Raw genomic sequence first — 16,937 nt, 5'->3', positions numbered from 1 at the left:
GGCCACGACAGTGAGAGGCCCGCGTACCGCAAAAAAAAAACCCCAAAAAACGTATACAGAGGGTTACACTGCAGTCGCATTCTCCATCCTCATAACTAACGAAATGCCTTTTGCTCGCAGCCTGTGGAGACTCTAGAACGTTGTCTAAGATAGTAGCCGCTAACCCTAGATGGGTATTCAAATATAAATTAATTAAAATAAAGTGCCACGAAGAATTCGTGCCTCCTTCACAGCAGCCGCCTTCCGAGGGCCGGGCGGCCCCCGTGGCTCGTGCCGCTGTGCTGGGCGGTGCTGGTGTGTCCACAGGTCAGGGAAGGTCTGCTGGCAGCACTTCCAGACCCTGTGATGACGACAGCACAGGGCACCTCTTGGTCCCCACTGTGAGCAAACGCTCCCTCCTCGTCCTTCTCCTGCCAGGAGGAGGCGCTCTTCAGTTCAAAGCACACAGAAATGGTACAGAGAGACATAAAAGGATTTGTACTGAGGAACAACGAATGTCTCTGAAGACCAGAAAAAAGAAGAGACTCTTTACATTTTTAGGAAGAGTGTTTCTAGGTGGAATTTTACAGTCAGGGGATTTCTGAGGATTTAGGGAAGGAGCCTTCACCTGTAACGCTTCGGAGTGTCGGGGGCTGTGGGCCTCCTGGGCCGAAGAAAACACCTCTTCCTCCTGCTGACGAGGGACTTGTAGGTCATACCCGAGAGCTGTTCTTCTGTGATCACAACATGACCAACACCGAAACCTGAATTGATGGCGCGAGGCCACTCCTTACAACCCGACGCCCCCTTTGCAGCTAGGGTTTGTCCTGTGATCAATGCCATTTTTCTGATACAGGTTTCATTAGTATTTAGGTATGAGAACACCCATAGGTCAGAAGACAGTTGCCACTGAGAAGATCGCTTTAAATGATTACATTCACAGTTCCCAAGACGAGGGGTCATGCCACACCCTGGGTGGGGGGCACACAGGGAAGCACCAGGGTCAGTCAGGAGGCAGAGGCAGTGAGGGGAGAACGCGGGCAAGGGCCTTGACGGTGGTTTCTGTGAGAAGAAACAGACACAGGATAAACAGGCTGGTCTGAACAATTTCAGTGGGCTCTGGGACTCAGGGGCTGCCCCTAGTGTTCTGGTAGCTGGCCCTGGGGTAATTACGGCAGGGGGATAGTGGCCCAGAGTACGAGAGCCTGATAGAAGAGGTGGTCAGCTCTGCACCGGTTGGTGTAAATTTGAAAGGTGTCGGGAATTAGCCTACCCTACAGGGCAGTCAAAGCATCGAAATACAGGAAAGAAGACATGGGGAATAGAGCTGTGCAAGGGGAAGACAGCTGTGCTGGTCGCAGAGATTATTGTTCTGGGGACACAAGTGTTTGCAAAGGTTCAAAAAAGAGAGAGAGAATTCTCTGTTGATATTTCGCATTTGTGATGTATGGGAAAACAGCAGCCATCTTGTGACCATGAGGTCCCAAGTGTTAGGAGGAATAGCAAATGCCAAACATAGAATAGTAAAAAGATGAAAAATCTGAGGACTTGAAGGTCATTTACATAGCTGAATCAATCTCAGGGAAGCATTTACTTCTTTGTTGCCTCTTCAGTTAGAACAATAATGCCTATGTCATCGAGTCACTGTTGAACAGGGTTTTTGTGCTAAAGATATTCCTGATATTATAATGGCAACATTTCTATTTCCATTTTTCCCTCTCCACCCTATTTACTGTAGCCCCCCATCCCAGGTCTTCCTGCCTCCCTCTTGCCCCCCTCCTTCCCATCCCCCCCCAGCACTTCTATAGCATACAATATTTTATACTTATTTGTTTATTATCTTTCTCACCCACTAGTATGTAAGCTCCAGGAGGGAAGGACTTCTGTTTGTTTCATGCACCTGCACTTGATGGAAAGGGCCTGGAGCATAGCAACCACTCAATGAATATTTGTCACATTAATGAATAAAGATGCTTTATTAATGACATCAGTAAACATTTGTAACAAAATAGTGTTCTACTGATATCCCAGTGCAAATATCTTTAATGGCAAGGGAAAACGTGTAAATTGAATTGCAGAAGTTCAGAGCTGAAACAGAAATTAGAAAGTTAGATATTTTCATGTGGGAAAACAAAGGTCGAGGAGAGATGTAACTTGGAAATGGTCATACTTATAGTATATGAGCTAAGTCTGATTCTCCCAAGTCCAAATATAGCCCTGATGTTAATTAATCAAGTGCTTTCTTTAGTGTTAGTAGCTTACCAACTATTTCAATTTACATACTTACAGGTTGTGCTGTTTGCAAAAGCCAGTATTCAACCATTTTTGACTTAACAATGTAAATTCTACTTTGCTCATCCTTTTAAGCTGTGATTTTATATCTTTATTTTTGATCAATATTTTGAAAGTATTTCTTCATGAAAACCTAAGTCCTCAAGTACTGAAAGTCTCTATTATATCTATTTATTTTGAAAGACAGTCTCTGTTTTTAATAAGCAGTACTATACTTAAAATACATAAATTAAATTTTTAATAACTAAAAATAATTGCTTGAAAAATAACTAATTTCATTTGTTCTGGAAATTGGAATTAGATTTAATTTTTTTCCACCAATAGAAAGTCTGCAATTCAATTTCAAAATAATACAGGACTTAAAATTCCTATAATTTTGTAAACTAATTTTCAGTATGTATTATAAATAAACATCGTGGTGCCAGCTACAAATTGGCACTTGCCATCTACCTCTACAAGGGTTAAATCGTGTGCTGACTTTCAGCTGCTGGCTTTCAACACCTCCTGAAAGGAGTTCAGGGTGGAGAGCAGAAATGAGGCCCTCTGCGCTCTGGGAAAAACTGGCAGAACACATCTTCAGATAGTTGGATTAGTTTCAGGAGAAGGTTTTATGAGCCCAATTCTTGTATCTACTCATATCTAGAAAAGCACTGAAATCCCTCATGGTGATGTCTCCTCCTCACGACTAGCAGGAAACTTCAGGAGACGAGCAGAACCTTCTGGAAAAAATATGTGCCTGATTGCATGCACTCCCCCTTCACCAAAATCACATGTTTACTGACCTTCTCCCCTGCCTCTCTGGAGCAGTTCCTCAGAGCTGAGATGCTGTCTCCTGGGCTAGAGTCCTCATTTTGCCCCCAGTAAAACGTAACTCACACCTCTCGTGTCGTGCATTATTTTTTTCAGTCAACAATGGTTTAAATACATTTTTCCAGTTTCAAGAACATTTGATTTTTCAAGCCATTGAGCTAAGGTTATTTCGTTATGCAAGGATGATAATTAAGCCCAGAGGGAGGGTTGATCTGATATTTGGGTGAATATTTTTATATTATCCAGAGAAACCATTGATTAAAACTCCATATTAGCATTATTTTCTTTGTTCACTGATGCTGATATTGAAAGTGTTTGCTAAGTTGCACAGTATTTTGTTTAACAAAATCATCTATTAAGGAATACATCTTATATTTCCTTGGCCAAATTATCACACAGAAGCAGCGTAAGCAATCTGGCCTCGGGAGATCCCCAGTGATGGATAAGGCAGACTTGTCAATAAGGAATAATGAACCATAGAAGAAACAACTGATCATTTCATTTAACTATTTGATTTAAAATATGCACAAGGCACAAGGCTCCCTGTCACATACGCAAACACTTCCCACATGCAGATGACTCCTTCATTAGGTGTTTATAGAGGCTTTTTAAAAATTAATTTTTATTGGTGTATACAGTTGTTTTACAATGTTGTGTTAGTTTCTGCTGTACAGAGCAGTGAATCAGTTACATGTATACATATATCTCCTCTTTTTTGGATTACCTTCCCATTTAGGTTACCACAGAGTATTGAGATTTCCCTGTGCTCTACAGTAGGTTCTCATTAGTAGTCTATCTTATACATCGTATCAGTAGTGTATGTATGTCAGTCGCCCTCTCCCAATTCATTCCCCCCCCCCCGTCACCTTCTGGTATCCGTAAGTCGGTTCTCAACGTCTTACAGAGGCTTATTTAAAGGCAGGGATTGTGCTAGACACTGAGACTCTCGGTCCTGGAGTCGGAGACCTCAGGAAGGGGGGTAGAGGGGGATGCAAGCGCCGTGGTCCACTTCCCCATCGTCCCATCACACCTTCACTCAATGTTTGTAGTGTGTGTTGGCACGGGGGTGTCAACAACACGAAACGGCAGAGAAGCGAGAAGTTCGGAGCTTTTGCAAGGATAACCCTGAATGGGTCCTATGCTATCGGAGGTGTGTTTATGGGGCTGGAGGTATGATGTGGAAGGTATGGGTGAGGAATAGTGTCCGGGAGGGCTAAGTGGGGGGAGGCGCCCATTGAGTGTGTCCTGAAGAACGGTGAACATGTCCTGGCAGAGAGAACAAAGAAGAACTAGAAGGAAGGGCAGGTGCACAACAGAAACAGGTGAGAGAGGAGAGGAGGGGTGTCATCCTGTGGCTGGCCCTGGGGGGTGGGGAGGGATGGTGAAAGGCAGCCCGGGGAGGGAACCAGAATTGGGTAGTGGTGCCCTACTGGTTACCATAGAAACCGCACCCGGGAGCAAGGAAGCGTGGGGAAAGGGCTGCGCAGGAGAAGCCGAATTCATGACAAAGTGACCTTGCCCTGGACCTGTCCTCCTGGCCAAGGGAACGAACCTGTGCTCCTTGGCTTCCCCAGGGGAATCTTTTGTTTGTTTACCGGAAGCCACTTGCAGGGTGGAGACACTCAGGGAAGAGGGGCTGGGGGGAGCTAACAAGGCATGAGGGGTTGTCATGGACCTGGAGATGATCATGCTCAGTGAGGTGAGCCAGACAATGACAAATATCTTATGATATCACCTATATAGAGAATCTAAAATCATACTACAAATGTTCTGTCAAATGAACTTATTGACCAAACAGAAACAGACCCGCAGACGTAACAAACTTATGGCGTTAACCAAAGGGGAAGGGGAGGTGTAAATTAGGAGATTGGGATTAACATATACACACTGCTATCTATAAAATAGATAATCAACAAGGACCTACTGTAGAACATGGGGAACTCTACTCAATATTTTGTAAGAACCTATAAGGGAAAAGAATTTGAAAAAGGTTAGAATATATATGCATGTATAACTGAATCCCTTTGCTGGACACCTGAAACTAACACACACTGTAAATCAACTACACTTAAGTTAAAAAAAATTTGCCCTGCGATTCTCTCAGGCTCCCCCACCCTTGGACAGACCACAGGGTTATTAAGTTCCCCCAGTGGCATTTTCCATTGCAGGTGAGTTTGTGAACTAAGCCTTTTCTTCCCAGGAGTAATAGGAGCCTTTCCCCTTTTCAGGTTAGGGGCACATCCTTTCCCCTGTGGACACGTGAGCCCACCTGGTGCTCACGGCCATCACAGCCTGGGAGCCCAGAGCAGAGCCAGTTCCTGGGAAGGATGATGAATAAACTGAACGTCCCCAAGCGTGTGCCTTTCCATCCGGCACTTTGGTTGGAAAAAGAAACCCACTGCCTCTGTGCCCGACACTCTCTTTTGATTTGCTCCTATATGATTCCGTGGGCACTAAAAATGGAAACAAAAATACAGTAGTTGAATGGTATGAAATGCAGGGAACGGTGCCTCTCAGGAAATAGTCTGCGGGAAAAGGGGTCCTTGGGGCCTTCGGCAGGCTTGCTAAAATTCAGGGGCACATTTCACCAAGGGAGTTGGAGGTTGAGGCCAAGTTACTGCAAGGCGGTCCCAATCCTAGCTGCCGGCCCAGGAGGTCTGGGCAGGTACATACCTGGGGGAGAGACACTGAGCTTGCGAATAACTCACCTTCAGTCTGTCCTTCCAATAATAAGAAATAGCATTTGAATGCATTTTTCTCATTTGGGGGTGGTGACACCCTGTACTTGGAGGCCACGGTGCTATCCCCATTTAATAGCTGGGCAAACAGAGGCTAAGGGGCCAGAGGCAGACTTGCTCAGCCCAGGAGCTGGCAGACAGTGGATGCCGACTGTGGATTTATAGCTTCTGAGCCAGCACACCCAGTGACACTACTCTCCTTCTGGGGGAGCTTTTGAGGCCTCTTCAGTTACGGTCACTGAGTGGTGAGAACTCTCAGATTGTGGGGGATCCTTGGGAAGAAGGTCCTGAAAGAGGGGGCATGGTAGTTTGGGGGTGGGGAGCTGGGCGGGGCTCTGTGAGCCCAGAGGCCGCTGGCGGAGGGTCTTCGCGACTGCCAAGCACATCCGGAAACCGGCCCCCAGCTGAGGAGCAATGCAAATTCAGTTAATTTAAAAATGCTAGAATCTTAGGGCACCCGAGCAGGAGCAGAGACGTGTGCAAGAGTCCGAGACAAGAAAAGGTAAAGGGAAATAACACGCGTAGCATCCTTGGTATCACATGCCCACTCCAATCCCCTTAAGAGTTGTTTACCATTTTAATGTCAGCATTGATTGACCAATTCATCAGGAGTTTCCTTGCACAACCGGTGATTTCAGGCCGGTCACAAGCCCATCGGTTTTGTCTCCACCAGCTCCGGATGGGTTTGCAGGTCTCTCTGGGAGACCGGCAGTCACAACATCCTCTTAGTCCTGAGGGACTCCCTCTCTCCTGATTTCTCTTTGGCTTTTATCACTACTTGAAGGTGAAATATTTTATAGAATGTTATGTACACTATCATTCCATTTCTTTAAAAACACGACACAATAAAGTGACCCATAAATGCATAGAAACTATCTGGGAAACTCTGCTAACTGGTTCCCTCCACAAGGGGAAGGGGTGCAGGTTGGGGAGGGGTGCTTTGACTTTTTATTTTATGTGTTTTATTCTATGATTTTTTTAAGTGCTTGAATTACTTTCACCATTAAAAAATATGTTATGCAATAAAACTAAAAGGGTGACTAAATATTTAAAAATGAATAAACTGGGCTTCCCTGGTGGCGCAGTGGTTGAGAGTCCGCCTGCCGATGCGGGGGACGCGGGTTCGTGCCCCGGTCCGGGAGGATCCCACGTGCCGCGGAGCGGCTGGGCCCGTGAGCCGTGGCCGCTGAGCCTGCGCGTCCGGAGCCTGGGCTCCGCGGCGGGGGAGGCCACGGCAGTGAGAGGCCCGCGTACCGCAAAAAAAATAAATTAATTAAATTTTAAAAAATAAATTAAATTTTAAAATACAAATCTCTGGTTTGAATGTCATTTGGATTTCAGAAAATTACAAAGTCCTTCTCTGTGTGTCTTATGATATAGACACTCGGGTTCCCAGGATCACATCCGGTCAGAGTTCTGTATCCAGGTTGGGGAATTCCTGAGTTAAATTGTTTAGAAAATGAGCTCTTTTATGTGTCTGTGCTCTGCGGACTTAAAAATAACTTTGATATATTCCCCAGGCCCCTCTGCTCCAGTCATGTGGGTGAACTAAGAGGCGTCCTTATGCAAAGGATGCAATTTGAAATGGCCCTGCGGTCTGGTCCACATCTCAACATAGGAATTTCGACTGGCTGGGACCTGCCACCTGTGACCAAAACACACCAAATGTGAGAATATGAGCCTAATGGGAGATCCCAGGACATAATTTTCGGTAGGAGGAGGTTGGCTACGTTCCATTTTTAGTACCAAAGATCAAAATCAATGGACTCTGTAAAAGTACTATTTTCTTCCCAGAACAAAGGTACAACTATTGTGTGTTCGTCTCACTAATGAAGAGTTTAGAGAAAAAAAGAGTTTTTCTCAGCCTGATATACTTCTTTAACTCTGTCCTGGGCAATAATTCCAGAATTTGCCCATTTCCTGCATAATTGTTAATGCAAACAAGCATTTTGTTGTAGGAGGTGACAATGCCACAGCAGTGCCATGCCTTACTCTAAAGAACCCAGTGGGGCAAATCTGTTGCGGACACGAGTCCATCATCCACAGCTGGGACACACGCTGCACACAAGCTCTCAGGGACCAGCCACAGTGTGCTGGCACCTTTATGTGACATTCGATCCCAGGCATTGCTTTAAGGGCTTTAGACACGTGCAACCATTTACTCAACCAGGCAATGCATTTTTACGCTTGAGGAAATGCTGCTTAAGTGACTTATCCAAGGTTTCCAGCTAATAAAAGTGGACAGGATGGACATTCCGACCCAGGAAAGCTGACTTGGAGACCATACTCTGTGTTGAAACCTTCATCTCTCTCTTAATTCTCTCCCCACTCTGTATATAGGTACATCAAAAACTCAAAGGTGATAATGCACTGTGCTGTCCTAAATGGGAGGGAAATACAAAAGGGAGGGGATATATGCATACGTATGGCTGATTCATTGCTGTGCAGTAGAAGCTAACACAACACTGTAAAGCAACTATACTCCAATAAAGATTAATTAAAAAAATAAACTGCGATTTAAGAAGTTACGAAAAAGAACAAACTCAAAAGTGAAAACATAATAAAGCCACTGGCTGCATGTTTGAATGACACGCGGTGAGAAAACTTCTTGGAGATTTAAACGATTGAGATCCATGGCATGCAGTGCGAGAATGCCTGGTAGAGCGGTCACCTTCAACAGCTTGGAAATTGCTGGCTGAAATTGTAGCTGCAGTGGAAGCAGTTGATAATAGGAGAGTTTTGTTGTGTGTGTGTTGCTGTAAGCGGTATTTATTTGTCAAGGTATTGGAGAGAATAAGGGGAGAGGGAGAAGTCTCAGGAAAGAATAACTGCTTTTCAAGCAGAAAAAAAAAAAAAAAAAAACAACCAAACAGAGAAGTCTAAAAATTTGTAGCTTTAGATGATGGGAAAAACCAATTGCTGGGTGGTTCCCGTATTAAGGCATGGGTCTGAGAAAACGCCTTGAATGACAAAGACCTGATAAAACCTCTGCAGGCTACAGGAACCAAGACAAAACCTCATTACCAGATTGTTGACGAGCTCCCCACGTCTTGCTCCAGGCCACTCTGGTGTAGCCTGTAAGTTCAGAGGGAAAATCTGGCAGCAAGAAATCAAAGAAAGACAGCGAATTTGAGAACTATCTCAGAAAGAATGTGGAGTATGGTTATTGACACAGAATTGTCTGGAAAATACTGAATTCCCCCAATTCTAATACACTTTTGTTTCCCCACATTTTAGCATCTATAAAATAAGGAACAGATGTCAGTGTATAATTGGCTTTTTTTTTTTTTCATTTTCTTAGTGGTACATAAAATAATGATGATTCTTACAACAGATGACAGGGCAGGATTATCTAAGGGAACTGTGCAGAAAGCAAAGCAAAACGAGAGCAAAAGCAAAAAAGAACAAGCCTAGCGCTGGAATAAAAATGTCTTTGACTGTATTGACTGGGTTGCAAAGCCCTGTGCCCTCCGACACCCACGTCCAAGGGGCCCAGGGAGAGGATGGAAAAGGCAGAACCTCCCAGGCCAGAGCACGTGTCCCGGAAAGCTGCCCCGAGGCTTTTGCAGATGCTGGAGCAGCCACATGGGCCAGACTGCATGACCCGTGACATCAAACTGCCCTCAGAGAATTTACAGAGAGCTAAGTGGGTGCGAGTCATTGAGCAATTCTTTTCACTTACATCACTAAAAGGCCACTGCGTGTTTTAAGTCCAAGCACAGCATTTTCTCCCCTAAATTCAACCCTCTGCACTTGAACCCAGTCATATCATCCAGTCAACAGCTCAGGGTCTAGAGCGGGCAGCAAACTCAGCGACAGTGTGTTGGTGTCTGAAGGGAAAAGCCTCATTTGCAGGTAACTTCTGCTGGCCACCGGGCTCGGGCCTCCGGAGAGCACTTTTCATGGAGGCCATTAATCATACAAATGGTTCCTAAACTCCAGCTTATTTTGTGTTTCGCCTCAGCAAGCCAGAATCATCCGACGCTTTCTCTGTTCAGCAACGCTGGGCACGGAGGCAGGTGAGCGCTAGATAGGCAGATGCTTACTCTGAAGAATCAACGCCTACAGAAAAGCCCAGCTGTTACCTTTGTGGATTTTCCTACCATTTTTTGAGGGTTTATTCAAAATATAGAAAATGTAGTTTTGCATTTTTTTGAGTGATGCTAGATTCATTTGCATGACAGTTTCATTAAATATGAATCATTTTCTAGTACATTCTCTCCCTCCCTCCCAACACAAAAATTACAGCACAGTCATTCAACTCAGGATAGGGAAACGTCAGAACAAATTTCAGGATCCAGGATCGTTTGCACTGCCTGTGAATTGACTAATTTTTAGCCTAAGCATAAGACTTATTTTCAGAGGCTGAAGTCAGCTGATGTAGCCTTGTTCGTGTGACCAACTGAGAGATGAAGTTGGCTGTGATCGTGGGCTCAAGTACATACATTCTAACTTAGTTTATTTAACGCAAGGGATGCCTGACGACCAACAGTAACATTTGTCTGACGTTTTCAGAACTCACAAAGGATTTTCCCGTTTTAATTGTCTTTAAACTTGAAGCAGACTTAGATTAACTTCCAAAAGATTGGAGATGTCTCTTTTAATTCCGTAGCTAAACTCCATTTAAGATGATTTTGGGTCTTGGCGTGATTGCTAACAGGACCGTAGAAATCATCCTGGAAACATCGTTTGACTCCCCTTTCACGTTGTGTCAAGAGTTGTCCTCACTGACTTTCATGTGTGTTTTGTAAACGCAGACTGATTTTATCAGGACTTCTTCTTACGGAGTTGTTAACATGCTTTTATTTCTTTTGCAAAGATGATGTATTAACTAATCTAAATGTGGAAGTAGAATCAACTGTGTTCTCAACAGAGTGATAGTCCATACTCCAATTTCATTTTATTTTACTTCATTTCGTTGATTCTCATTTACAGGGGAGACTAGACACCTCCCCAGCCATGAGGATTCTAAATTAGTCGTTGAATGTAAACATCATCTCAAACGCCAGGTCAATGTCATCCTAAATCAGTCCAGACTAAAGCTCATTCAAGCTAAATGACATGTCTCATAACTGGTTTTTATCTTCTTTGCTTATGAAAGCGTCTTTTAAAGTGAGAAGAGAAATGAGCAGAGCAAGAATCTAAAGACATCAGGGAAGACAGCAAAGAGAAGAATTAACCAAAACCATGAACTCATACATTTTTTCCTTGATGGTTTTGATTAGTTTGTAGGAGTTGAACACCTTTGCAATTTAGGGTGAGAAGAAAATGACTGCTCCACTTTATCACAAAAGATGATTTCTAGTTAATTTCACACTGTGGATCTTCAAGTTTATGAACAACATATAGTTTTTTTATATATATATATTTTTATCTATCTATCTATTTATTTGGTTGCACTGGGTCTTAGTTGTGGCAGGCGGGCTCCTTTGTTGTGGCACGTGGGCTCCTTAGTTGTGTCATGCGAACTCTTAGTTGCGGCATGCGTGTGGGATCTAGTTCCCTGACCAGGGATTGAACCCAGGCCCCCTGCATTGGGAGTACATATTCTTAACCACTGGACCACCAGGGAAGTCCCAACAACATATATCTCTAAAACATCATTTTTTAGCCCTTTTTCTTTGGCCTCATATCCCTTACTTAGTAGTTACTTCTCCAGCTTGAGTATGGTTAAATTCATTATTTTATTTCTATAATTTGGAGGATGTTGGATTTCATATAATCGATGTGTAAATAAATCCCTGCCCCACCATTTGCCAGGTGACGAAATGGGAATAACAATGCCTACCTCATGGAACTGGCTGAAAGAGTTACTAGTATGATGTAAGGAAATCCCTAGCACACACAAGGTCTGGTAGACAGCTGTCTTTCACAAATATGTGTTGAATTAGAAAATCTCTTCATGAAATTATTGAAGATTCATATATACCAAGGTTACAGACTCAGATCACATAATTAAGTGCTGGAGACAGGATTTGAACCCAGGTTCTATGGCATTGTTCCAACCACCTTTACGGGCCCAAAGATGTCAAGCCAAAACAATAATAAAACATATACAATAATGTATTATATGTATTATGCTTATAACACTGTATTCTAGAATTTAAATTTTCTAGGAGAGCCAAACTTAAATGTTCTCACTAAAAAGAAAAAGATAATTATGTGAGGTGATGGAGGTCTCAAGTAGCTAGATGGGAGGAATCCTTTCATAAGTTATACATATCAAGTGATCACAATGTATATTTTCATATCTTACAGTTGTATGTGCTTACTGTACCTCAATAAAATTCAAAAAAAAAAACCCTTAAAAATAATAAAACAATCCGAATGTTTCCCATCACATTTGACATAGTGTTCTACCTCGTTGCCCAGATTTACACAGCTCTGCACGCCTCCCCTTGCTAATGCTCCAACTTCATCCCACAGCAGCCATAAGCCAGCCACTGACACGCCAGCCATATGGGCTTTTTGTATGTGGAATTCCGTGTTTCCGAGGTAAGGGCTTCAGACTTGGAGGTGCTCCCAGCCTGGCATCCTCTTTCCAATGACATTCACACTGCAGGTTCCTTCCCAACGCTCAGAAATCAGAGACAGCTTTCTGTCCAGACGGTTCCAACCCAACGGTTCCATCACCTTCTTACCAGAGAGCACCATCTTTTAGCTTTCTGATCAATGAATGAAGGGCATTCTTTATGTATTGATTCACTTACTTCCTCTCTGTCTGACTCCAGAGGATGTATATTCCCCAGGAGTATGTTTTCTCTTTCAACATGATTTTTTCAGTTCTGGGTACAGAGGAGTGGCTGATGCTGAGAAACCACTCCAAAAAAATGTGTGGAATTGAGAAATGTGAGACAGTTATTTGAACAGCGTACAGAAAAGTAATTTGGTAAGCATGCACAATTTGCATGTTAAATCTACCTTCATTCTTTACTTATTAGTACATTAAAATTAAAGTAAGTTCTGTAATGAATTTGATCACAAACACATATAAATGTGAGGCACATTATTATATAACAGTACAGCATTGTGTGGTGGTTTTAAACACTTTAAGATCTTTTTTTATTATCCTCATCAAAATGGAAACACAAAATGAAACACTGCTCCTGGGGAACTCACAGAACTTAGGAAGGTATCTATGGATTTCAGGTTTTTTTAACCTACTGCACAAGTGTTGAAGAAGTTGCACGCATTCAGATGTGTTTCTGGGTACAGGACTGTGAGACTGGTGGTGATCTCGGGGCCCCTTGATTCCTTGAGAGGCCTGAACCAAGGAGCACGCTATTTTCTCCTTCAGCATCTTAATGAAATCGTCTGAGTGCAAAGTCATTCTCCTGTTTGATAGAAGAGTTTAGTACAGTTAGGAATTTTGATAATTGCCAGGACTGAAGTCTAGGGTTCCTGACTCAATCATAAATATCTGTGCCAATAACTTACTTTCTGATAAAAGCAGATGGATTTGATTTTGCAAAAATCTGGATGATTCACTATTAGATATAATTGCTATTGTGTGAGCAAAAGAAAGCTGCATTTCCACAGTAAGAGGAAAAGGGTGCATTTCCTTAGCATTGATAAAATAGCATTCAAAGGATTGACATGCAATGGTCATATAATGCCTTTGGCAAAACTGGCCACCCTCATGGGAACTGAATACTGACAATGAATTCCACTGTTGCTGTCACTTAGTGCTTAGTACAGGTACATGTCATTGTCTCAACAACACACGGTTTTCAATTTAATCGTCCCACATCTTCTACAATTCTAAAAATGATGTTTCCATAAGAAGAAAGGAAATGATAAATAACCTGCAAAATTAAGGCCCCAGATTATTATTATGAATAATTCATTGTCATTACTCTATCCCACCATTTTTATACTGATCCTTAGGAAGTTACAGCTAAATTTTAAACTGTAGAAAAGGACGATAGGACTATTAGACATTTGGCATGCTTTATTTTTTTATGAAAGTTGACTTTATCTCAGAAGAAACAAACTCATAGAGCGACATTTTGTTAACACAAAATCCCTGCTTGCTTGAATTTGCACTTGTTAAATTTTAACTGAGCTAAAAAGAGAAATCTTTCATCATACCGCTTGCTGCCAGGCCTGTAACGAAAGCCACCCTGCTGGTTGTAGCTCTAATAATAAACTTTCTTTCATATGGGGCCTTTCAAAGTTACAGGGTCACAAAGTGCCTGGAAATAAATCTCAAAAAGAACAGCAAATTCTGGAATCGCATCCAAATTCTTTATGCTTGTGACTATAACAGAGTTAATAAATTGTGGATGTAAGTGAATAACTGCAAGCAGACCCAGAGGTGAGTATGTTCAACCGATAAAAACGAGCAGGTGTGGAGGGCCCACAAAAAGGAGCTATGAGCCGCAGGGCTTTAGGGCAGATACTTGCAGAATTTAACTTAGGCTGTGGGAAGCATAGCTGAGGGCCTCGGATGAGGGAGCCTTGGAGATGAATGCACACAGGAGACCACCGCACACCTGGGGCCTGGAAGGGCGTGGGGGCCTGAGCTGATGTCACGCTCATGGGCTCGTCAACCGTCATTGGTTAAGTCCTTGTGAACATGAAAACTACAAAAGCCTTAACTGTTCATTTTCTGGGACTATCTCCTAAGTAAAGCCTGAAGGAGCCCAACCATCCCCCACTTAGATGACTCACTCTCATTCTTTCCTTTCTTTCTTCTTCCCTCCCATACTGAGAAATGGCAAAGGTTCGGATAGAAGACTTGGCACATTTTGATATTTGACACTTGAGCCCCTCCCAGTGTTAGGAGTCCGTCCTCTTTACAGGGAGGCGTTTCCCCTTCTTCCCCACCTCCCGGTCTCTCGGCACGTTTACCTTGCTTTACATCTGACATAAGTGTCGTTTTAGTTACGTACTCTTTCCCTTGCTGAAGACTCAGCACCTCTAGGGGAATCTGTACATGACATCTCTTTTGGGGTCATCCTTTCCTCATTTTGTTCCTAGTACAGTATCAGTATTTCTCTTTTTCCATATCATTTATCTCCATGGTAAGAAATTTCAAAATACACTTTGTTAGCTTCCTTATCATTAATTTTTTATTGGAACAGGCTTTCTTATGCTTAACTGATTGCGTTTTCCCTTACTAAAATCCATTTTTATTTTAGCTGAGTTAATTCCCCAAGGTACTGAAGAATTCTTCTCTGACTTGGGCTAAATTATAAACCACCTATGAATTTTGGTTAGTGGCATTTACAATGTGGTTTTTGTCGTTGGCTCACCTTAAAATCTACTTTAGGTTAAGTTTAACTTTTTAAGGCAAGTTGCAGTTTGTTACTAGGTCACATTTCTGATGGCTTCATTAAATAACAATTGATTTGCATTTAGGTACAAAGTCCTGCTTTAAGAGGGAGGCTCTTGACCCAAAGAAATGTTATCAGTCACCCAAGACAACACTTCCATTTAATGCTTAGAATTTGCCAGTGCTTTGCCAAGTTGTAACCTGACACCTTGATCACTTTCGACACTTCCAGTGACTGGAAATCAAAATCATCCTGTTCTATATTTGGTCATCTTTTCTGAGGTAAAGTGCTACCTGCACTAAAACCAGTGTGCCATTCGCTTCCCTTCAATGGTCTTTGTCACAGACCTTGTGGAAAAGAAAAAAGTTAATATCCATGTGACAGCTTCACAATTATCCGTAAATGTTTCCATTCCCCCATTGAGTCTCTTCATTTAATGGACTTCAGAGACCACTCACCAGTGTCTCTTAAGGGGGTTTGCTCGTGTTCCTGACAGGACCCTCAAATTAGACCAAGAAAAGCCAAGGGTAGGACAGGGCTGTTGCTTATTCTTAAAGGCATGTTTTCTGTGCATCTGAGCGTCACAGTAAGGATTTTTGAATCACATCACTATGTTGAATAAAATTAGGTTTATAATTAAAACTTTTATTTTTAAAATTTGTGCATTGATTTATTCCCTAAAATGCTGCTCTGTGGGAGCCCCTGAAGATGGCTGTACCATTTTATATTCCTATCAGCAATGTACACGGGTTCTTGTTTCTCTGTGTCCTTACCAACACTTGGTACTGTCTGTCTTTTTATTACAGATACTCTAGTGGGCATTTGGTTTGATTTGCACTTTCCTAACGACTAACACAACTATCTTTTTATTTGCTTATTTATCATTCAGATATCTTTTTTAATGAAATGGCTTTAAACCTTATGCTCAGTTTAAAATTGAGATTTTTATTTAGTTATAATTGAAAACTTGAGTTCTTTACAATCTAGCAAATACATGATTTGCAAGTGTTTCCTTCTAGCTTATGACTTCCATTTAATCTTTTATTTTTTTACTGTGTTGAATTTTATTTTATTTATTTTTTTATACAGCAGGTTCTTATTAGTCATCCATTTTATACACATCAGTGTATACATGTCAATCCCAATCGCCCAATACATCAGACCCCCACCCCCACCACCCCCAGCGCTTTCCCCCCTTGGTGTACATACGTTTGTTCTCTACATCTGTATCTCAATTTCTGCCCTGCAAACTGGTTCATCCGTACCATTTTTCTAGGTTCCAGATATATGCATTAATATACAATATTCGTTTCTCTCTTTCTGACTTACTTCACTCTGTATGACAGTCTCTAGATCCACCCACATCTCAACAAATGACCCAATTTCATTCCTTTTTATGGCTGAGTAATATTCCATTGTATATATGTACCACAGCTTCTTTATCCATTCATCTGTCGATGGGCATTTAGGTTGCTGCCATCACCTGGCTATTGTAAATAGTGCTGCAATGAACATTGGGGTGCATGTGTCATTTTGAATTATGGTTTTCTCTGGGTATATGCCCAGTAGTGGAATTGCTGGGTCATATGGTAATTCTATTTTTAGTTTTATAAGGAGCCTCCATACTGTTCTCCATAGCGGCTGTATCAATTTACATTCCCATCAACAGTGCAAGAGTGTTCCCTTTTCTCCACACACTCTCCAGCATTTATTGTTTCTAGATTTTTTGATGATGGCCATTCTGACCCTTGTGAGATGATATCTCATTGTAGTTTTGATTTGCATTTCTCTAATGCTTAATGATGTTGAGCATTCTTTCATGTGTTTGTTGGCAATCTGT

The sequence above is a fragment of the Physeter macrocephalus genome, chromosome 5 (genome assembly GCF_002837175.3).
Source record: "Physeter macrocephalus isolate SW-GA chromosome 5, ASM283717v5, whole genome shotgun sequence".
In the NCBI taxonomy this organism is placed as follows: Eukaryota; Metazoa; Chordata; class Mammalia; order Artiodactyla; family Physeteridae; genus Physeter; species Physeter macrocephalus.
The sequence above is the reverse complement of the archived record's forward strand: the minus strand, read 5'-3'. Positions refer to the sequence as shown.